The sequence below is a fragment of the Dermacentor variabilis genome, chromosome 8 (assembly GCF_050947875.1).
Source record: "Dermacentor variabilis isolate Ectoservices chromosome 8, ASM5094787v1, whole genome shotgun sequence".
Taxonomy (NCBI): Eukaryota; Metazoa; Arthropoda; class Arachnida; order Ixodida; family Ixodidae; genus Dermacentor; species Dermacentor variabilis.
In genome coordinates, this window is record NC_134575.1 from 74,350,764 (window position 1) to 74,375,812 (window position 25,049).

The 25,049-nt window shown below is 46.4% G+C and overlaps 1 long non-coding RNA gene across 1 annotated transcript in view; it reads right to left on the reverse strand.

The window, feature by feature from the left end:
• The window catches only part of LOC142591105 (uncharacterized), a 44,483-nt gene that overhangs the window by 12,331 nt on the left and 7,103 nt on the right, over window positions 1-25,049 (reverse strand). Inside the window, exons 3-4 of the long non-coding RNA XR_012830339.1 lie at window positions 14,436-14,633; window positions 4,430-4,535 (exon numbers count right to left, since the gene is read on the reverse strand). This is a non-coding gene — a long non-coding RNA (uncharacterized LOC142591105). The remainder of the gene's footprint in view (window positions 1-4,429; window positions 4,536-14,435; window positions 14,634-25,049) is intronic.

The window sequence follows — 25,049 nt, forward strand, 5'->3', positions numbered from 1 at the left end:
AAGGACCACTGGCTTCAGCAAGTCCAGTTGCCGTCTCCGGAAGGATGCAAGTATGAGAAGTGTGCGGTCAAAAGCAAGGTAGGCTCTTAAAAATGGGATGTCTTCCAGCGCATCGCACCTGAGAAGGACTGCTTCTTTCGATCTCACAACCTGTGAACCCGTTGCTGCATCACTCGCACTATGTTGAAGAAATAATTCCCCTAATTTCTGTAAACTGCCAAAGCGCACTTGTAAAGAAATTAAGATTCAGTCACGATGTGTCCATACGAGGACGTGAACTTTCTCTTCGTGCTCTGGACATCGAAAAGATAAACGCCTGCATGTTTCTAAATTTCACCGCAGAATATTATAATTCTTGGTTGAAGGGGATATATTAGAAGGCTTCTATTTTGCAATTAAGCCTGACGATTCGGCAAACACATACAAATGATGCTAAAGCGCAAAAAAAAAATAGCAGGCACACTGCTTAAGAATTATTTATCAGCTAAAACAATTACGTGCTGTAATTTAACACGAAGTCTGCATTTTCCATCAGTTTTAGAATTTCCTTAGGGCTTTGTCAATCTTTTATACATCTTCGTAATTCCTCCTCCAACAGCTATACTTCATGTTCACATTCCTCTTCGAGAAAATTGTGGATAAAAGCTATATATGCGATTAAGAATAAATGTAAACAGATTTTAAAATCAGAAGGGATTCATATTATCATCCTGGACAAATGGAACATATAATATACTATACACTATTCCGAACGTTCTGAACACTCAAGGAGGTGTTAGGTAGGCTTGAGTGGGATTTTATTTTCTTATAATAATGTACGTTGGGGTGGCGCTTGCGTGAAGTGTTTCGAATAAGTGTGTTAGAAATAAAGGCAAGGTACGGCCACTCTACTTGTTCGAACCTACATTAGACAAAGCGTTCTTGAAGTTTTTCGAATAAAAGACCAGTCGTGAGTGAACAACGGCATTGCAATAAACTTCTTGAACGCAATGGTTGAATGGTGCTTATTCGCCTGATCTGATCTTCCTGGTTGGCCTCTCGTGGATTTGCTTCATAACATATATTTAATAATATTTTTAGACACAATGGGTGTTTTCAGTGACAATCTCTTCATTTAGGAGCCTGCGTCCCCAGTACCAGTCGCAAGAAATTAAATAACCGTCCTTACTTCGGGAAAAAGAAACTACGTGAGTAAGCTAATCTGGTAAGCAAATTTGGTCATTTTGACGTCGTGCCAGGAATGAGGATCGCATCGATATTCGCTGTTGCAAACTAAATGTAGTTCAAATTGCTAGCAAAGCGTTTTCCAATCGAAGGAAACGTGGTGGAAGGCCGTGATGCACGTCACTGAGAAAGCACGGCAACGCTGCACTCTGCTGATTTACGCTCAATGGACGTGAAATGTCAGCGATTGCTCACGAAAGTCAGCGCTAAACCACGTGAATTCATGGACACGCAAATGAGGGAGAGAGAGAAATAGCTCTGAAACGAAAGGATTTCAAAGCTTCGAAGTCACACTACGGGCGAAGAACAAACTACGAGGGGCTCGGTGTATGTTAATCAAGACAATATAAAGCCATAATACAATGAGGGCGGAGAAGCCAAAGCGAAATTAGGTGTGTGAAAAATTGAATTGTAGAAGATAATAAGGAAAATTGAAATTAAAGTGGAGAAGAACTTTCCCCCGGTGAAAACCGAACTCGCAGCCTCCGCATTACGCATTCCTTTCACTGCCAAAACTACTGTGGTGACGGCTATCAATCTAGCCACGATATGGGGATTTTGGTGTTCTAGAAATAGCTCTGGGATTGTTAGCCAGCGCCACCCTGGGCAATTGCGGGCGGAGGTACAACATCCTTCTTTGCCTGATAGCGTCACGTAAGACGTCAACATAGGGCAGCATTCACGCGAAAGCGAATTGGGAATTTCTGTTTCGGCTCGGGAGGTGACTTGGCCAGCCATGTTCGCTAAGATTAAGGATTTATGGTAGCAAAATGAAGGGCCTTGTTTTAAATATTAATCGTCGAACGACAGATTTAGAACGCACCCCAGCCACACTTATAGCCATGTAGTGTAACACAGGCACGTGTTGGTGCCGGAGATTTTTCTGTTCAGGGGCCCTATAACACAAAACTATTACAATCTTTTTTGTTCCAATCTCCTTATGTGAAATTTATGTTGTCGCCGATGCAAGAACCGGCCTGTGACCCACAGGGTTGTCTTAACAGCTCATTCAAATGCTCTCATGGACTATAGGCGGTCCCTTTTGTTTGCTTTTAAAACGAATAAAATTGCCTACATGGATAACTTTTACAGCGAAACTGTGTATGGCTTGAGCATTTCCGTCGTCCGCGAACAAACCGCGAACTATCGCTGGTTGGCGCCCCTCGGCGTATCCGTGCGAATGAGCTCGTGCCAGTGCTCACGTGTTCATCGTCATCGTCTTTTTCCACAGCAGGCTCCGTTGCCGCTCATTGCTTAAGGGGGTATGTGCCATTCAGTGGCAAGAAGAAACTATCATCGTCATCATCATGGACTATCGTCATCAGCCATGGCTTCAGCAACGTCGTCTTCTTTTACAGCTGGCTCGTTTGCGCCGCTCGGCGCAACCACTCGAACGCACTCATTCCTATGCTCGCGCGTTGGTCGTCGCGTCGTCTTCACCAACACCTGCCTCCGTTGCCGTTCATAATTCCAGCGTAGAATTTCATTTCTGTTCTGTCGTTGTAATGGCAGGGTGAGGGGGCTGCGGTAGTATGAACCATTGCTTAAGGGGGAAGGAGTCATTCACTGTCTAACGTGACGGACACATTTATTAACAGAGGTGATACAAGAATGCGTGTGCATAACGATCGTCACAATGATCACCGATCACGACCATAAATAGGTTTGTACCTCGGTCCAAAGTTCTATGTCACTTCTGTCTGGTGTGTTAAAGAGATTCGCTGGTCATCCATCTTCACAGAGGAGGATGGCTCGTAATTTTATTGCGATAGCACGTATATGAACACTCTAGCGCATTTATGCCGTCGCGTCCGCGTCGCCGTTGCCGATGCCGTATGGTTCCGTATGAGTGAAAGCGTGAGGGTAAGCCGGCGAAGTCGGTTCAGTCTCGCGTGCGCAAGCGAAGAACGGAGCCCGGATGGGCGCCATCTCCTGTGGCGTGCGAGGCAGGGGGTGAGGGGAAGGAGGAAGGGCGTTCATGCCCTGCGGCTGCTACGGTGCATCGATATTTTCCTCGCCCGCCGCTCCTACAGAATGGAGACAATCGCGGCGTCTACTACAGCGTTGGCCACGTGAATAGTGGACACCGTAGGGATGCGTTGCCGGCGCTGGTGTGCCTCGAAAGCGGTCTGTGACCTGACTAGCCTGCGCGGGCCTCATCTATAAAGCGATTTGCGATATTTAAAGAGTGCGCGTGGTACCGATAGCTTCGTATGAGCTGCTCTTTTGACGTTTCGTACGCGTTGAAACGACAGATCCACGGAGGTGCATTGGCTCGCGGCTGCGTTCGTGATTCCTATCTCCAGCATTTTCACAGACAGTTCCCGCTGCCATCAAGCGATGTGTGTTCATATATACCCGTGTGCGAGCGACGTTGGTGCTGGTTAATTTACTTAGAACACATGGACGAGCTAATGGTTTGAATCCATAATAAAATCTCTAATAGTTTTCTTCAGCATAATAATGTACCTTTAACGCGTACACGTTTCGCTATCGCAGTGTATTTCGCGGTTTTGTGACGTCACGTGACAGACACGCGAAGTAGGCGCAGCCCGAAAACTTTTGACCAATAGCAGAGGCTTAATGGGGAAAAGGCGGCGAATCAAAAATAATTATTTTTATTTTGTTCGGTCTTTTCAAAAATAATCAAAGCGTCACGTCATATAATTGAGGATCTATCGCGGTTTTCGTGAAATCGTGTGACAGACAGGCAAGGTTGAGGTGGCCCGTAATTTTTTTTTTTGTCAATCGTGAAGGGCTGCTTGCAGAATTGAAATAGAAAACTTTGCAACAGCTTTACGGTATAGCGACCAAGATTGACTGAAGGTGATGTAATGCTGCCTTCGGCGGGCACAGTCCCCAAAAATCGAAGTTTGGCTGTTTATCTCGGCAGTGCTTCATGTAAATTACTTATATTCTGTTAACTTACTTAGCTAGGCTGGTAAAGTGCACCATTTTAATGTTTGATATTGCTATACAGGCTCCATTTTCAATATCGCCCCAACAAAGTAGTGTGAGAGACTATGTTACGAGAGGTTAAAAGCTACGAAGAAGACATATATGTATCAATTACTGAGAAGCACGTGACAAACCAAGGGCTAGAAACAAAGGCCGTAAGTTTTATCTAGCATAAAGATCCTCCTATTTACAATATGCAGTAAAACGTTTGCTGCATCGAACCACTAACGCACCCTGATGCACTTACCGATGAACAATTCCGACACGAAAGGAGCATATAGCTTTTTCACAGAGGCTATCAAAATACATGTAGTTTTCCCTTGAAAGTTCTATTCCTCTATATGTGCAATTATCTGAAAAAAATGTTTAGAAAATAGTTTTCTGCTTATATATTATACTGAAGTTTAGTCATTTATTGATAATTGAAAGAGATATATCCTTCTTCTGAGTCTTCTTCCGTTCCATGACCTAAGATCAATATATCAATCAAAAGAGAACACGAATCTCCCATTCTTTCGCACAATAGTAAAATGTTCTCATACCGCATCGTCTGGAAGCTTGTTAATGTTCTGGTGGATGGCAGGGCTAGCGAAATGATTTTGACACTCGGAACTTGTGAATGGTGAAAACAGTGTTCGTTTTCACATTTATATCTATATTTGATTGGTGCATTGAATAAATGTTTTTCTTCTTGTATGTTCCCGGCTGTTCGAAAAGTAGAAGGCACACGAGGCTACGGCGCACAAAATCACCACGTACGAGCACACTGGGCTCCGCCAACTTCTCAATAATGCATACATCGACGTAGATGGACATTCAGTGCAAAGAGTGAATGAAACGCTTTACTCAATAGAAGTATATGTAGAAAGCAATGTCTCGCAAGCTAAAATAAGAAAGAAGTGAGAGTTTGGACAGAAGAATGAAAATTAAATTGAATAGCACGGCTTTATGTTGTGCTTTCACTCTTTTCTTCCTAGTATTATTTTTCATTTTAACGTGTAATTTTGCCGCTCAGGGTCAGCTATAATACAATGTTCCTTAAAGTCTATTTGGGGGGTGTAACTTGTACTATTTCATCCATATCTTGGCCACTATACCTTAGTGGGTGTGAGCCACGAATTTATAGCATAATGATTTTCTCTGCTCAGAACGCTCTCATTTTAGCATGTGAATTCCAGCTTGAAACAGCCCCTTACTTTATATCAGTCTTTAAAGTTTACTCTACGGTGGTTACCAAGTGGTGCAACAATAAGTGTTTCTGAGTGGAGGTTATAAAATATCAATTTCACACAAGGAAGTATGCCCAGTTGTCTACTTCGTTGATACAGTATCTTGTACCAAGACCACAACCGATGTAGGAAACGTGTATGTTGAGCAGGAAATAATTGCCACATCTTGAAGGTAAGTTTATCTTGGGCGCGAAGCCAGGTGGCAGCCAATATAACTGAAATATGGGTTCGGTAATCCAATCACACCGAAACTTCATCTATTGCAACCTACGATAAGACGAAGAGCAATGTACCGACGATTACATGTTCAGTTAAGAATCTAAATAATATACTAGCAGAGTGTTTGGTGCTAATCCAACAAAAAAGGCGATCAGTAAATAAAAGAAGTCAAAATCAAACAGTACACATAAATTGAACTTTATATATCTGGTAATAAAACAGTTCCTGAAGATACATGCGAGCATTTACATTTATTGCTTTACGTTTTCAAGAAAGTTGATTTAGAAAAACGTTTAAATAGCATTGCCTATAGAAGAAAAGCATAAAAATGATACAATGACCTTTCACAACATGAGCGCGGGCTACGCGAAACTGTGCGGGTGCTACTCCGTTGTTTGAATTGCGCGTAGAATGTTTTAAAAAAAGCTTTGATTGAAGGTGCGCGGTTCCTTCAAGGCTTATTATTTATTTGTATGTTTAATGTAGTTTTCCGATTCTTATAAAGTGTAAAATGCAATTAGAAGAAATGGTAAGACAATGAAGGCGATGCACAATCGTTATGATTTGAAGAAAGTTAGTAATTTACTATCCGTACTATTCATTTTTCCCCTCGACTTCGTCCTCTTCTGGAGCCCTTTGGGCATGCCAAGCCCGTGCCTTTTGCAAGGCTTGTTTAGGTGGTGCCTGGTGCTTGGCGACGATTCCGGGTCGGTCGGTTCACGTGCGGCCTGCCGCCACTTGCTTCGATGTTCCGTCCTTCTCACTCGGCGCTCGGCCTCTAGGTCACGAGACGTCCATAGCATACAAAGTTCCAACAGCAATTGCCAGGTTAGGTAAAGCCAGCGCGCCTCCGCCTACCCTCCTCTTCCGCTGCGATTAGACTCTTTTCTTCTTCCCCACTTCGTGCAGCACCACCTACACTTTCCTCCAGATGGCATTGCTTTGCCGCGCGCTCCTACATACATGCCACGGCACGCGAGTTTCTTATCCACCTCGAGGCGCCCTCCTCCTCCGGGGCTCACTTTTCTCGCGGCGACACAGATAATCTCACCATTTTCACAGATGCCGCAGGTACGCTTGTGGGTAAAACCTAATCTAGAGACGTATCGGGTTGGTTTCTGTGCTGTAAAAATGATTAGTGGGATAACCATGACTTGTTCAAAGCGAACATTTTTTTGTGATGTTCGACTTAAGTATGAGGATTTTGAAAATATTCAAAAGCAGATCACACGACAATAATCACTGATGCCATTCAGAAGTTTGCGTAGGACTATCGGCACTTACAACTTGATTGCAAAAATGCGTCAATCCTTCACAGACAGGTCATAAAGGCACCACGTATCTAGGAAAAAGTTGAGGCATATAAAATCAGCGCACACATATGCGCACATATTTCTCAGCCGCAATTGTTACAACTTTCATGCAAAGAAAATATTTCGGTGACGATGGGTACCGGAAATGGTGTTATATTCTCCGGAGTTGATGGACAATATGCCTGTTTCAGTAATTTTAGTATGCTGTAGTTAAAGCGAAAAGGGCTATATAATTTGAGTATCTCGGGATACAGTAATTTGGTTATGATGTTGGTCTTTTCGGCAGTACTTGAAATTATCTGTTCCAACCAATGACGTTCAGAGCAAGAAAATGAGTGACAATATAGAAAGTTGACTAGCCTCTCAGCCAAACAATAGTTTCTGATTGTTTGTTAATATCCTCCAGCTGTACAAGAAGGCAATTTAGTTAAGAATTTGAATCGAATTTATTGGTTGAAAAAATTTGCGAAAACGACCACGCCGTAAAGCTGCAGGTCGAAACTTGAGGGGAGCGCAGGGCAGCTTCGTAGCAGTTGACCGACAGTGAATATTTCACGTAACGCTGTTACCAAATAATAAAAAGAATAGATACAGGAAGACCCGTAAACCACGATTAGAATTACTAAAGAAATTATAGTGGAAAAGTTTCATACAGCGCTTTGAAAAAAGTTAGTCATGGAATAGAGGAGAACATTAACTTCTCGCGGTTACCGAACCAATCATTCAAATATTTCACGTAGTTTTTAAATGCACACCTGACACATTGAGAGAATTTTCTGTATGCATTGGGTTCCGCAGGCAAGATTGCCTATCAACCCACCGAGACCTAAACGAAGGAAATTCGATCCCAAAGTCACCAGAGATCCTGCCTGACGAGGCAGGAGCCTCGGTTTACTCTCATTCTCTAGGGCTACTCCTGTACTCTCGGTGCAGCCCCACAATCAAGAATCCCAGTGGCAAACGGTCGTTTCCATTCACCGGAAACACCGCCTGCAAAAGCAACAATGCACTGGTGAGCAAGACCTAATCGGGCAAACCGCGGCATCAGAAACTACGGCACTGGGGCTAGCTCTAACCCAGGTGCCAGTCAGCGCCGCGAAAGTCACATCGCGAGCTACCTGCTACGATCGCGGAGCCTGAACACCTATTTCTGAAGACGCGGCTGCAATGAGCAGGCCTCAACGGCGCGCGCCTCCATTCTTGCGCAATGGCATGAAAATCATCATCCACCCGACCTCGCGCCTCATCGCTCGAAACATACAGACATATCAGGTGGCCAAGGCGATCGTCCAAGGCACCGAAGGGGCGCCGATCTGCAAGCGGGACAACTTCATCGCCTGCGACATGGCTTAAACATCATCATGAGCACCCCTCTCGAGGCCATGGTGCCCGACCTCATAAAAATTATGACGCTCACCTTCCACGAACAATTACACCCTGCGAAGGTGTACGTACGTCTACATGTCAACAGCCGAGGGCCTGCTGAAAGGTGTCGTACACGGCATCAATGCAGGCACCGGCGAAGAAGAGCTATCAACGAATCTTCGAGTCCGCACAGATGGAGTCAGCATCGTGCGGGCCCGTGTGCTCTAGGAATCTCAGACAGGCCTGCTCCACTTCAAGGGACCCTAATATATTTGTGTATTTTACGGATGGGAGATGGCTTACTGAGACGACTAGCCGACAACGCAGTTCTGCTCTTTCTGTAGAACCACCGGACACCGATAAGACATCTGCCCCAAGCCAACGGTTCGGGCGTGCAACGTCGACTACCACATTAACCCAGAAGCCGGACATTCTTGTGTTCTGAAGTGCGCCTTGTGCGGAGGGGCCCATATCACAGCCGCAACAAACAAAGTCCAACAATAAACTCGGGCGCATTCCCACACTCACCCTCGACGACGAAGAAATACCCAATGTAAACCGCATCCGCACTCTCGACCTTCACATACAACAGGAAGGCGGAGGCGACTACACCATCTAACGTCTCAAGCAAACCATCTTCAAGTCATGCGAATTTGTCAGCCGCATCACCACTGAACAATACAGACTGAAGGAAGACGACGTGACACAGCTTGTCCAGGTCCTGGTAACCAGCCGCATTGTCTATGCTTCCCCGTACTTACCCCTCAATCTGAAGGAGATGTATCAATCAGACGTACTTCTTGGGAAGTATACAAACAAGCGCTCGGTCTACCACCGAGAACAACCATACTCAAGCTTGAAGCCCTAGGAGTCCATAATACAATAAGAGAAATTATAGACACCCACCTCACAAGCCAACGAGAACGCCTAGCCCTCACACCAACAGGAAGAACAGTTCTTGAGCGCCTAGCCTACCCCAAACACCGCAAAGGCCCCAAACAAGCAGTCCAGCTGCCCCCAAATTCAGCGAGCACATCAATGTAGCCCCTATTGCCAGAAGCATAGCCCCGGAACATCATGCCAGTCGTCGCCAAGCTCGCGCAAGAACTCTACAGGGAAGATATGGCAGTTAGGACACTATACACAGATGCCGCGCAGTACTCAAGAAAAAAGCAAGCATGATGGTCAGCGTTGTCAACCATAACCTTCAAGAGGTGGTCTTGCAGAGGCTCCGCACTGTCAGCGCCCTCGTGGCGGCGGAGACAGCCGTCGCCTTGGCCATCGCCTGTAGTCTGACCAACGAGTACGTCACAATTATTACTGACTCCCAGGCAGCTCACCGTAGCTACGCGAGAGGCAGAATGTCTTCTATCGCCCACTGACACTTCAAAAAAGCCTCCCAATTCCCGGACGTTAGAATAGTATAAACTCCAGGACACGAGTTCCTCCGTTGAAATTAGCGTGTGCAAGCTGTAGCCCGGAGCTCATGTCTCCCGGGCGCCACAAGAGAGGGGTACGGCCGCATCTATGGAGCCCGTACCTATATTATACAACGCCATACTACAACACCAGAGGTCGAACAGACGATAATACCCACCTCCACACAAGACTGTCGCGTGAAGACGCCATAACATGACGACAATTACAAACCAATACATACCGCCATTTAAGCAGACTACACGCAATACACCTACACTGTACTCATACAAATATCCCCTTTGTAACGAATATGCCTCGCTATATCACCACATGGTCGTGCCCCAACGTCAAGGCAGTCCCGCAAATACCCAACCCTACACCCGAGCACTGGGAAGCCGTGCTGGCTAGTTCGGACCCTCGTGACCAGGAGCAACTGGTGCGCCGGGCCCGAAAAGACAGCAAGAGCCACAGGAGCCCTGGACTAAGGGCGCCTCTCTTACAAGCAGAAATACACCTGCTTGTCGTTTCTCTTTTTTACTAAATGTTTTTCCTCCTACTCCTCCTTCCCAGTTTTAAACCTTTCTCCGACAAACCAAAAAACGAACGGCAGCCCCACCCGGTCATTCAATCGACCAAGGCGGCTGACCTTCGCCCGCGGTGGTTCAGCTCCAAGTGGGAACATTCCGACTTCGACTACTCGGAGTCTTTGAGAATCTACGGATGTTGGCCCGGTTCGAACCCGAGCTCTAGATCACGCTCCTGCTTTCGCCCCCTTACTCAATTCCGATCACCCAGTCGGCAATCGCGTTCGACACCGAAGCAATAGCAGCAGGAAGCACCAACCACCGCGGGCACCCAAAGACAAGGGACTCCAGCGGCACCAACGTAATACCTAGGAAGCATCCATTAAGTGGACTACTATCAAAGAATACGAGGTAAACTGGTCAGCAGTAGTCTGCCTCCCAAAAAAAATCACAGACTCCACCATCTATGAAATTTGAGCAGGAACTCCCGAGCATGCGCAAACAAATACAAACACTCACACAAGAAAACAGACAGCTCCAACAAATGATACAGCTCATACAATTACTACAAGACATGGCACCACACCAGGCAGTCACAGAAATACAAACCCATGTCGATGTCATCCGCCCCCATATGCAAGCCTTCATGGAAGCTACATGCGCCCAGTTGCAAAAATAACGCAGACTGCAATAGAGCACACAGACGCAGCAATAAAACACATGAAAACCACTATAGACAACAAGCTTAAGGACCAGCTTCACTCCATAAAACTACGAAGAACCTCTACGCAAGCACAATTGTGGGAGGACGTAACCAAATATATCAGATCGTAACATCACTGACTGCCACATTCAGCAATGCCTAGACCATATAGGCAAGTCAAAGAAAGCTTTGAAATTTGGCAATAGAACTATCGTGGGTACCGAAGGAAAAAGGGTTGCTGGCACAATTGATCGCTCATTCTTCAGAGCCAGCGGGGGACTTAGCCCTTCAAGAGACCGGTACCCGACAAGCACTACATGGCTGCAAGGAATACCACGCAAACCAAGACGATAAGTGGAAGGTAGCCACACCAGTAGATAGAATCATCACGACAGCACAACACAAGCCCATAGACTACGTGGACCTACTATGTGCGCTCCTCGAACTCGTCCACAAACGCGACAGGAAACAGATCGCCTTCGTCCTCAACATTTGCTGGCCCTCCAGCCAAAGGCGTGCAAACATAGTTAAACTCTTTAGGGACACCCTCCGCCTCACCAAAGACAGCCTCCTGATAAGCATAGGCGATTTCAACGCTCATAACGCGTTGGGGGTATCAGAGGCAGGATCGTAAGGGTCTCCAGCTGGAAAAACCAGTTGAACAGTGCCGCCTAACATTCATCACAGACCCGAATATACCGACGAGGGAAGGGAACAGCATAACACACAATACCACTCCCGACCTCGCTTTCATTACACAAACCACGTGAGCCGAATGGCTCAACACACTCGAAAACATAGGCAGCGATCACTACATAATGAACATAGGACTACAGACTGGACGCCTACACAGGTGGATCCGCACAGTCAAGCTCACTGACTGGCGAAAAGTCAGGGAAGCTGAAGAACAGGACGCAGACACAATCACGAACCGGTAAGACTCGCGCGACAACCTCCGTCGACATAACCCCGAACGGAAGAACGGAAGAGACTTCAGAGCGGGAGCCCCACTTACTACACCTGTGGAATGCCAAACGGGGCACCACTCACTGCTGGAAAACACAGAACAACATGAAACTGAAGACAGGCATAACACAAATAACAGCGGAAGCAGAAGAATATGTCCGGTGGACATATTCAGGCAGTCCGGTGGAGCGTCGACCAACGTGCTGATCTTTGCTGCTTACTTCTAGGGCCTGTTTCACCGATCACCAACTGGGCAGTTGGTGATCGGTGTTCATGTTCATGTTGCGGCCTGCGAGCTTGCTGGCCGGCTGATCAAGGAGCGAGCAACGGACAGCGTATGGCGCAACAACTAAGCCACGAGTGTGGGCGGTCAGCTATAACATCGTCGCTGATGACTGACGGCAGCGGTGACGTCAGGAGCCTGGACGGTGCCAACACCTATAAAACGAAAGACCAAACGATGCTGGAGTGCAGTCTGGTGCAGCGTCGAGCAACGTGCTGATCTTTGCTGCTTACTTTTAGGGCCTGTTTCACCGATCGCCAACTGCCCACCTGTTCACGTTGCGGCCGGCTAGCTTGTTGGCCGGCTGATCAAGGAGCGAGTAGCGGACAGCGTACGGCGCAACAACTAAGCCACGAGTGTGGGCGGTCAGCGATAACATCGTCGCTGATGACTAACGGCAGTGGTGACGTCAGGAGCCTGAACGGTGCCAACACCTATAACACGAAGGACCAAACGATGCTGGAGTGCAGCCTGGTGGAGCGTCGACCAACGTGCTGATCTTTGCTGCTTACTTCTAGGTCATAGGCGCCTACTTGGTGGGATCGGTCATTTTCCTTTTGGCTCCACTGGCCTGCACTCCTGTCTCGAACCATGTCGCCGTGAGATTATACAAAGTGTTCAAAGTTGTTTGAAAAAGATCAAGAGAGTATATCTTGTTCCAAATGCAAGAAAGTATACTACGCGGGCAAATGTTCGGGAATGACTAAAAAGGTTTTCAAAAACATGGGACCACGCGAAGTCGACATCTGGATGTGTGACAGTCGTAGAAAGCAAGAATCAGGGCAAGAAACGTCAGAAACCAGTGATCCGGAACGCAGAGGGGAAGGGAGGAAAGAAAAATAAAATTAGTAATGTTACAAAACTGATTGAGGACATTAGCCAAACGATGGTGGCAGTCTTTGGCCGACTAGAAGAGATGGGAAAAAAAGGTAAACAGTGCACGACAACAGAAGGAATAGAAAATCTATAGAACTGCTGTCGCATTAATATGGCGAAATTATGGCCACCACCGCAAGGCAATCAAAGGACATTGCAGAATTAAAGAAAACGTCAGCAGAACTCACGCGAAAGATGGCAGAAAAAGACAATGAAATTGCAAGGCTGAAGGAAAACGTCGAGAGTGCTGACGCCATCATGTATGCAGAGCATTACCAGTTCTTTATATTTAATTTGGCAACTTCAATTGAGTGCCTAAATTTCTTAAATGGGGCTGGATATATGTGTCTGTTTCTTTTTCTATTTGTGCAGGATCAAACTTCTCCACTAGTGGCATGTTTTTGGATACCTTTGATTGTAAAACACCTTGCTTTGACTGAAACACGCCATGTAGTGTCTGAATTAAGCAAAGAAATAAATATCACATCCCAACGAAAATGCTTCCAAATTATTGGCGATCGTACGCATAAAAATTAATACAATTCAAAATTCAGATTACGTGAAGCGCCACTTTACCGGTCAGCCTGCAGTAAATAAAAGCAATAAACGAATTGGATATGTGCGTTCTCTAATTGATATTTGCAAGAAATATCTATTTCACTTATAATTTTTGTAGCTTGCAGGTATAGTATCTTTTTCATACTTATCGGCAGTTGCCTCGAATTTTCGAAAGGAATAGACGCGAATGGTCAGCCAAAAGAATGACTTTAGCAAGCAGTATCCAGCAATAAAATATATGTCGATGTAACCATTCTTGCTAAGCAGGAGTGAGAACGTTACAGAGAGAGAGAGAGAGAAACTTTATTGCAATTGTAAAGATTTGAAGGAGGGGTGGTTGGAGCCTCTCAGTCCAGGGCCCCGCTGGCCTCTGCCGCCTGCCTGACCTGGCTAATTAAGGACTTTTGTCCTGCCAGGTCGGAGCGGGCGAGCTGTGCCTCCCAATGCTCCATTTTCCTACTGGTATTTAGCCTATGAGGGTGCTTAGTGCACTCCCATGTTATGTGTATTAGGGTAGGTATGCCACCGCACCAAGGACAGTTGGCCCTATAACGAGTGGGATACATGGCGTTTAGCAATTTTAAATGGGGGAACAGAGAGTTTTGAGACGCATTGCCACATCATAGGACGGTATAAGCTCAGTATAACAAAATCATTTGGCCTGTAATACGGATCTTCCTCTCGAAACTAAATACTGCGGCAAATGAGCAGCTTATTATGCCTTATGCCAGAACTCACTCCTGTACATTGTGCAACATCATCACTAAACATTCCATCATGCGTACGAGTGATACTCACCGCATTTATTGCACGGCACGCAGGTACCGTTCCTATTCCTACACGTTCCTACCTGGCAGGCGCAGGGGCGTCTCCTTACAGAGTTGTAGTTGTAATGACTGCACGATACATAATACCTACTTGCAGGGCATCGTTCTTCAACTGCTATATTACCCGAGCGGCATCTACCTCTGTATTCATACGGTCCCGGGCAAGCATCTAAGTAGAAAATAAAAAAAAATACATTTGTGAAAGTAGTTTGACTTTCATGAAAAGTGGCATGTCATTCATAAAGGTGGTGTAAAGGACTGAATTTTCGCACGAGAACGCCACAACAATAGGTGGGAGGAAGAAAAGTGAAGAACAATGGTAACGGAAGGGGCACAGTGGGCAGTATGCTGATTGCTGCGCTGCGCCAAATTTATTGGTGTATAAGCAATCCTACTTAGACATTTTTTGGAGTTTGTCTTTTGTTGGCAAGTGCGAGTACTTCACGCAACTGCTAAACTCTTCGAACCCTTAATGAGCTGGGCACCACGATAATGATTTCACGGGCATTACGACAGAATGTCGTGGTACAAACGACAAACATACTTAAGAAATATTGTACTTCGTCCTGTTCCACTCTTTAAATTTCTTCCGTGGAGTTACGCTCTCATACACTCAATTAGGCTCCCGAGTCACTGAATCCACGGCTTGCTTAATCGGTAGGAAATCAATAGATAGCAGATCGCGGAAGGATATTTATGGACAGTATGTTATTCAGATGGAGCAAATACCACTTTGCATCACCCAACAGCAGCAGCATTTAGTCACGCTGCTACATTGAGATTGAACGGTGCTATGGGCAATTGGCAGTGGACAACGCTATTACACCGAAAAACACGGGACAATGTGAAAAATTTTACGCCGAAAGCAAGATTCTGCTACATTCAATTCAAATGTTCCAATTTGTTCTGACAACCACTACCGGAAATTTCGCACAGGCAACGTAAAAATTCCGAACTTACCATAAAAGCTCGATAAAAATGCGAATTTTTGCTGGATAACAAAATTTATTAGCTAACTGTCTGTCTTTCCATACAGTGTCTGCATATTGAATGGTGCCATCGTGCAAGCGGCGTCTGCAGCTTGCTGCCTAGTTGTAGTATCTCGGCGCCTGTACCCGTTCTAACAAAACTTTCTCGTAGTAAAAAATCTACGGATGGTCCAAGATGCCAAGGGGTTAGATACGCCTGGTCTTCTTGTAAGCGAAGATTTATTACCGCATGTACGTGATAAATTTGTAACCACTCCCCTCTACAATGCATTTGCGTTTCATGGTATTTGGAATAAACAAATAAAATAGGCCGTTGGATGAATCTGCATATCTTTGTGTCTATCACCTAGAACATTGGAGCGCTACAATAAATATGCACTATATATGGGACACTAGCTGTGTTCCAGTAAGGTGCGAATTTGGGCTTAATGATGAATATCTTTTGTTGCCAACGGAAATCAGGTTTTGCTCCATAACCACGAAGTACCAGGAACTTAGCTAGTTTACGCTTCGAAGTCGGAAACGTATGATTGTTCCGTATCTTTCCCTCCCATACTTTATTTATTTCTTTATTATGTTAGTATAACATAAACGCAGCTTGGTCACCGAGGTCGCACACCATCACTAGATAGTTTACTGACTGACCCAGATCGTACTAGTGTACATCAGCCCCTGAAAGTGGAAAACGTGAAGGATTTTCACACGGTAAATTGGCGACCAATACCTATGTTGTTTTGAACGTGAGACTGCTATGGTCATTAGCGGACATCTCTTTTAATGCGATCAGAACATCCATCCATGGATTCAAACATTCACCCACCCACCCACTCACCTATGCATCTATTCATTCGTGCGTCCGTTCGTCCTATCCATCCATCCATCCATCCATCCATCCATCCATCCGTCCGTCCATCCATCCGTCCGTCCGCCCGTCTCTCCTTTTACGCTGATCCAAAGACCAAGTTGTCTACCTCCTTGAGCACTACGTATGTCGTCATGGTCGTCCTACAGTGGCGGTCGTTCCAACCTTGTTAATGCCACTTGATCACCTGCCTCTCGTCATGCCATTGTTTTGACACCTTCGCCACCTACCACGTGTCCTAAATTATCTAATAGCTTGGGTCACTCGGTACCTGCTAGTGGTCGAGTTGCGCTCGTGGTAGTTGTATCATCGCCAATACAGCTTTTTCATCTTGCTCACGTCATGGCACCGTCACATCATTGTCATCGTAAGCTCAACCGTAATTCGTGGTTATGCCGTCATCGTAATGCTGTAGCAGTCTTTCTATCGCTGTCACTCCAGCTTCGTCATCTGACTCTCTTCACGGTATCGTCCTCATACCATTATCGTAATAAACTCATCTTCAACCCATTGTCCTCATACCACTGTCATGCTATCATCATCATCGTGCCATCGTCATAGGATCGTCATTCTACATTTGTCATTGCAATTTTGTTATAATGCCGTCGTACACGTTCCGTCGTCGCCAAGCATTCGTTGTCATACTGTTCTCATCACGCTGTTGTTTTGCCATCGTCATCACTTCTGAAACGCAATCTCGTCTTCATTAATCTGTCCTCATATCGCCTTCCAGTTTGCATCGATGTTCGTCAATCCCCGTCCTTTTAGTGTAATCATACCATCGTTATTCTGTCCTGACTATGCCATCATTGCTATCTCGTAGTCGTCATGTCATCGTGACCGCCATTGTCGTCATAGCGTGTTCAGACATACATTCGATGTCATAGCATGGGCGTAAAGGTCGTTGCATCGCCACCATTCCTGCTTTTTCATCCTGATCTCGTCATGGTTATCTACGCTGCTTTATCGCCGTCACTTTAGTTTCGCCATGCCACCATTGCCACAGCATTGTCGTCACGATACTGTCGTCATATATTTTTGTAAGATAGCGGGCGTGGATTCATCGTCGTGATACACTGTTCATTTCAATGTCCTCATGCCGCTGTCATGCGATCGTCGTCATTGAGTAGTTCTAATGCCATGATCGTCATGTGTTCGTTATTGTGTCCTACTGATGTGGTCGTGGTAGTTCGATTGTCGTCATTCTAACTTTGTCATCCCACTCTCGCCATGCGACCGTTGTCATGGCGTCATTTTTTTATACATACTGCAGCCCGTTAGGGCTATGGCAGGAGTGGGTGTACATGCGAGGAAAACTGATTATGATATGCAGAAACAAGAACATAGAAATATAAAGATGTGAAGGAACTATAGATCAGCAATAGCATTTAAAAATTGCACACAGACGTCGTCATACCACTGTGTTCATGCCGTCGTCGTTATGCTGTCGTTTTGCAACTGTCATCGCTTCAGAAACCGTGTCTCATTTTAGTGCTGCCGGGTTTGTTGTACATCGCTGGGTGATGTACCGGCGACATTCCTTCTTCGTTATTTCGGTTGATTTATGATAAAGTACTACAAAGGGGGGGGTAATTCCAGTGGATGCCTTGGCAGGCGCCGAGGGTGAGGCAAAAAGGCTACAGAAATTCTAAAAATTGTCTACTAATACGTAAGCATTGCCTGGCTCGGCTGCGACTTTGTTTTTGCTTAGTTTTGCTTACGCGCTCTTCTTAAATTATGCGCGGCGTTACCGGTGGCAAAGAATGCTTAGGATTTAGTAGACAATTGTCAGAGTTCTTCGCATATCTGGCCCCCTCAATGTATTCGTACCAATTGAGCCTGAACGGTGGGCACGAGCGCGCCCTGACGGAGCAGAGCGATCAAAATGGTACAGCTGCGGCAGTAGCAGATGAAATGTTGCGGGAGGGGAGAGTGCATCACCGCGAAGCTGTAGCACCGTTGTTGTCGCTGTCGTAAACCTCCGTTATGCGCACGTTACTTGCCCCCGCATGCTCTCACCTGCGTTCTGACTGCGCGTAGGTAATGCCCAATGAAAACGCGCCAATCATCTCTACGTGCTCGCTTGCCCATAAGGTGTTCATAACGCGAAAGGCATCGATCACAGATAACCTCCACAGCAAGACTACTCGCTTTGCGAATCCACAATACTGTTCCCAAACAGTGCGAGACCCCACCTCACTTCCCAGTAGAATCGCCTCACTCACGCTGGATCGCGCCGGGCTATCGTCCACTGCCTTAACATAGCCTTCGAGTCCTCACACCTATCACCACACATTCATAACGCGTTAGGAATAAAACCCCTTCCAAATAATATGCACCTCATCCATCATAAAGGTCCCCGTACGGCGTGAGCACGCACCCTCCACGCCAAATACGGCGAGTACTTGAAACCCCGTCTACGTCGACGAAGCCGAATACCCTACCCACGATGCGTTAGCATTGGCAGCGGTAATTGGGGCCGGTAGCTGTCTGTCGGCTGCAACCATATATCCAACTTCTCCGAAAATAGTGGAGGAAGCTGTAATCGCTTTCGCGATCGGTACCACCATCGCCGGTGTGATATTGAGCCTCTCGAAAGCCGTGTGCGACTTCGCGAAGGGCCCTCAACCACCACCCTCCACCTCCTTGATCACACCGCATGTGCCCTGCGTGGGACTGAACTATTCTGGGTACCAGCACATTCCTCCAACCCAGGGAACTAGGCAGCCAACACTAGCGCCCGAGTATTCGTCGGCCGTGCTGTGGACGTCTCCTACCTGAGGTTTGCGAGAGACAGGCTGGTCTCGTTTCATGATATAGCGCATCACTATTGCCTTAACAGGCAACTCAACTCACTCCCTCACAAGACCCAGGAAATAATCTGACGGCGATTACAGACCTATTCCTTCTCGAACCTTGCAGTATACTCTCACATATGTCCTAGTCAGTACTCTCCCTCCGGCATTCTTTGTGGCGATAGAGCCACATTAGATCACATACTTTGGAATTGTTCGGAGGACGCGCCTCCTCCGGCACTGGGTCAGCTCCTTTCTCCCGCGAAGTAGGACGCCTTGCTGCTTAACTCCGGCGCGGCAGTACGACTCCGGGCCGTGGAGCGGGCCAAAGAGGTCACCGAGAGCCAGGGGCTTCCGGCCAACCCTCCCCCTCCCTCCCCCCCGTACGACCAACAACCCACCATCTTCCAACCTTCTGCCGATTAATAAAGTCTTCCATCCATCATCAATAACTCGAAAGGCGCTCAGCAGCGTTCGCTTGGGCACAGGATCGCCACAAAACCTCAAGTAGGTCCACACCTAAATTTTGAGTAGGGCAATCCCTAATTTATATAGGTCCACTGATAAATTTCAAGTTAGCCAAACTCCGCATTTCGGTTGTGCCAACCCCAAATTTCCAGCAGGCCTACCCGAAATTCACGTTTGCATGCCCCCAAAGCCATTTGTCAGGCCTTTCTAGCCTTATGCTCCTGCTCCTCTTTCTGTAATAGAAGCAAAATAAACCTACACCTTCACCTTCAAGTTGGCCCACCCCCCAGTTTAGGTTGGCCCACCCTCAAATTTAGGTTCACCCACTTCTAAAGTTAAGTGGGGCTACCCTGATATTTCAAGTTGTCCAACCCGGAATTTCGGCTGGTCCACCCCCCAATTTGCGTTGGCCCACGTCCGAATTTCAAGTTGGCCTATGTCCAGATTTCAAGTTTGCTCGAAGAAGAAGAAATTTAATAAAGAATATTCCGACAGTTCTTGCTGTGGTGGCCTCAGGTGACGGCTCGAAGTCTTCGGACTCGAGCGGCATCTTCGGCTTGCCGGATGGCCCAGAGCTGGTCTGCCAGCTCTGAACTTTTTATAGCCACCTCCCAGTGGCGGCGACGCCTACGGAGAAGGTCCCCGGCGGCTCCCGCATCCGGGGCGGCGTCGGGAAGAAGCGAGCTCGAGCCGCCTCCTACTCTGGCAATGGCCACGATTATGGACGCGTCGCGAACGGAGCTGGTTTGATTACCGTTGTTGCCGGCACATTCCCAGAGCATGTGTCGCAGCGTTGCTCTCTGTCCGCATGTTTTACACCCGTCTGTTGGATATAAACGCGGATAGCAGTGGTGTAAGATAGCGGAGCTAGGGTAGATGTGTGTCTGGAGCAAGCGTAAAGTTACGGCCTCGTTCCTGTTCAATTTATCGTGCGGTGGCGGGAATGTGCGTCTTTCCAGTCTGTAGTGTTGGGTGAGGTCTCTGAACGTGGTTAATCGATCGCCCCACGCCCAGTGTGTTTCTTGTTGCTGTGTTTCTGTTGTAGTGTCCCGATCCAGCAGATCCGATCACAAAATTTTAAGTTGGTCCAACCAACATTTCAATATGGCCCACCCACACATTTGAATTGGCGGATTTCTTAAAGCTAAGATTGGCGTTCCCCATACATTTTCTAATGAGCCCTACGTACGTCTATGGGTAGGCTCGTCTTATGTTATTTTTTGCTTTAAATTATTCCTTATCCCTTAAAAGCTACCATTCTAGATTTACGCCATCACACCAATTGAACGTCTTTGCAAATTACGCATTCTTGTGCTGATACAAGGCACTATACATATTGCGTAACAGGGCTGGGGAGCTCGCCAAAGGATGCTTACACCTTAAAACGCTGAAATTGCCTCGGCGCTGCCGTTGCCTTATCTTGGAGCTCCGGCTGTCTCCGCCAAATGGTTAGGGTGAAGATCACGTAGAATTTGCGGTGGAGTCAGCAGATTACGTAATATTGCAAAAGCATCATCACACACCGGTGACCAACCAGATAGATAGCCATCATCGGTGAGCTTTGTCAGTGGTGCTAATATGGACGCGAAGATCTTCACAAAGCGGCGAAAATATGAGCACAGACCAAGGAAGCGCTTTCACGATGGTAGGTCTGTCAATAACTGCCCAAAGTTTTTGCGGATCGGGAAGGACGCCGTCCTTTGAGACTGCGTAGTCCGGTATGGTGAGTTGGTAAGCTCCGAACCGGCACTTATTGATGTTAAGCTGAACTCCTTCGCACGTTAAACAACTCAATATTTCGTAAAGACAATGAAAGAGGCTGTCGAAACCGGGGAATAAAACGACGACGACATCCAGGTAGCACAGACATGTCTTCCATTTTAACCGATGCAAGACACTGTCCATCATTCTTTCAAATCTTGCTGGGGCATTACATAGGCTGAAGGCATAACATTCAATTCATGCAGCCCATCGGAAACCTGCCAATAACCGTCCCTTAAGTCTAGTGATGAAAAGAATTCGGCTCCTCGCTAAGTCCAGGGAATCATCGATGCGTGGCAGAGCATATACATCTTTGTGGGTAACTTTGTTTATTCGGCGGTAGTCAATGCAGAAGCGGATCGAGCCGTGTAAATTAGGTAGGCGTTTGGGACAGTTGTTCCCCACCTGCCGCAAGTTTCTTCATCCACTTTGATTTCCATTCATTTACCATTACTTCATTTATTAAGTACAATATTTTCGCCTATGCTACCCTTGGTGTCGTTATTTGTTGTCTTCTTATAGTGAATATGTGTGTGGTGTGTGTGTGCATTATACTGGTCGCGGCCTATGAGGGCCACCCTCCGCTGAAGGGAGACCTGCTTCCTATGTGTCAAAGAGAACGTTCTCCTCTTCAATGAATGTATTTTCGACAACTTGGCTCAGTAGCTATGGGAGCTGGGTTCGTGGTGCTCTTCAATGGACCTCGTTGGCGCCAACTTTTGTTACTTGGTATGTGCCACTGGGAATGTGGCGCACTTCATTGACAAAAAAGGAATCATATAAATGTTTTTAGTTATGTGTTCAGCCAAACCTGCGTTATATGTATTGAGTCAATTTTGTCTGCATGTATATTCTAACACGGGTCACGAGGAGATCTTGCCGCGACAGCGCAAGACGACGCTGCGTGTCTAGAGCGAAGCGCGAGAAAGCAGCGCGACGTCACACAGGCCTCGTACTTTTGCACGTTTCGCTGGAGTGCTACGGCTTTTCTATATATTGCTTAAGTTGCGTCAATTACAAAATTGTCCCCATTCATTACGCGACAGGTTTCACCGGACTTTTGAATGCTTAAGCCTTCGCATACTTCTACAACGAGAAAAACCACGCGTGCCTTTCTCCCGTAAGCCGATCGCTTCAAGATAGCGCCCACCGCAGAGAGTGAATGCACCTTCTTGCTGCTTCTCGCTTCAACGCCAACGAAGCGGCTAGAACACAGCGCTCACGGAGTTCTCATCGCATGCCGCACTCTGCCCCTTTCGGAGATTGCTTTCAAGATACGAGCCAGGGCATCTCTCTTCAACGCCAAGTAAGCGGCGAGGACAAAGCGCGCACTCTGTTTCACCCTCTGTCGGGCTCACAGATCGCTTACAAGATACCGTCCACAGAGCTGCCGCCAGAGTACGTTTAATAACGGTCGATAATGATTACACGCAGATAACTAAGGCGCTAATGAGCGATAACAGCTTACAACGACTGCAACGTCATCAGCGCACCAGAAGCTGCCACAAGCAATAGTTTGCTTACGTCATCAATGCTCGTTGCGCCCCATTCCGCACCAGCTCGTGTCACTGCAGCGCTGTTGTTTATGCTGGACGAATCAAGTTTATAACCTTGATAATGAAATCGAGCTGCGGGCAGATGAGCAAGTGGCACAATGCTTACGCATATTTAGCCAACTCCCAGAGGAATTTTGGGTGATTTTTTTCTTTCAACAGTGAAAGTGTCTTCCTGAGAAACCCCGATATGTTTTCTTCGCGGTTTTGTTTTACAAACATTTGGCTGAGAACTTGATTCTTTAACTAAAGTAAAATTTGTATTTTTTGTGATTTAAAAGCAGTTAGATACCTTACTTCAGGTGGCCCCAAACAACAATTCCTGTAGCATAAATAGAATGACGGATGGGTTTCGCAGCCTTCCGACAGGCCCCATCGGTCATTTCGTTTGTACACTTCATTCCTTTATTAATTCATTCATTTACGCTTAAAGATCCCAGTGGGGCATTGCGCAAAGGAGGAACACATACGATTCTTTGCAAGATTAGAAGCAAAAGATGATATATGCAAAGATTAGAATCATGACAATAAAGACACAGCACAAAACAGCCACCAAAAATAATGTTAATGGAGAACCTAATATGGGAAATCTGCTATTGCACAGTAACACCCTTAAGAATTAGCACATGATAACAACTATAATCAGCAATTTTCTGTCTAAATAGGACTATATTATGATAGAAATTTATTGGAGACTCTTGTAATACACAGTAACTAGTGCTTTGAATTTATCAAGCTTTCTCTCGCATATACTGTCACCTGCGAGTATATTCTGTTCTTCAGTTGCAGGAAGTAACAGCGATTGATTAAATGCTACACTTTTCCGGTATACACGTTGCACAGATAAGGAGTTAAGCAGCCAACGCGAAGCACGTGATGGAGGAAAAACAGTTATTCCATAAGCTGAGGAAGCTGTGCTCTCTTAAGCAAACGTATACCCTTTGGGATGTATATTTGCCCCACAACAATATCCGTCAACTGTCTTGCTTGCGTTTCCTTGCTTGAAAACGCTGCACTCGCTACTTTCCTGCCGAGAACGCTCTGTCATACTAATAACGGGCATGTTATTTGCGACTTGGAAGTACCGGGCTCGCCGCGTTAAGAAAAGAAATGCGGACAAGACAGATTACGATTACTGTTGCGTGACAAAATTGTGTAATTTTGCTCAAGAGTGCAATATAAGTGGTGAAGCAGACATATAAGTTGTGAAGCAGCCAGTGATCCTTTGACGATGAGCAAGAACCGGTGATCTACTGATGATCGTACTGCGAGGTTATAAGGTACGCGGCGCCATCTTGAACTACCTCGATTGAATTCATTGGGTATTTAGGTCTTGTTGACTGCCGTAGAGGGACATTTCTCTAGAAATACTTGCTTGAAATTTGATTGGTAATGTAAAATTTAGGGTGGATATAAAATATTCCGTTGGCATGCTGCGAGGAGGCGAACTTCACTCGTGACACAGCCTACATCTGCATTTGCGTTTGCAAAGGGGGATTCTTTAACGGAATCTTCCCATAGCAGAGAATACAAACCACGTCAAATTCCGGTCGCGTGACCAGCCTAGTTATTTTGTCTTCACCGTTTCTCGCAGCGAGGCTCATTTCCAGTGGAAGACTTCCCTCTTGCGGAATCTGCCGTTTACCGATGTTGCATGGCATTGATGGTGAACTACCACGTATTGCGTCTTATGTGGAGGCATTTATGCCAGTGACCTTCACTTTCCCACAGGAAGCTGTGCTTCCTGAAGACTAACGATCTACCGGTTCCCACTTATAATTTCAGCTCATTTCGCCGGGCACAATCGACAGTGCTGCATACACAGCGCGCGTTCGTCTATTTCAATGCCCAAAGCTGCTGACGAGCCTCTAGAGGACAGCGAAAATCACAATGAGGCGGAGACGAAGATCCCGGTCATTGTTTCTGCAGTCGAACCCTGTGAAACACATTTGCAGAAGTACATATAAGCCAGGCCTTGTCGAGAGCTGTTCTGTAGTACCGTTGCGCCTCTCTTCCTGCAGCTGTAGACGGGTTTATGACTGCTTGCATATAGGCCTGAAGTACTTACACCACCTACACCCATCGTTGATGCGTGTGAATGTATTCTATAATATTTACATGAACGGTGAAAAAGAATGGCGACTTCGTTATGGGCAA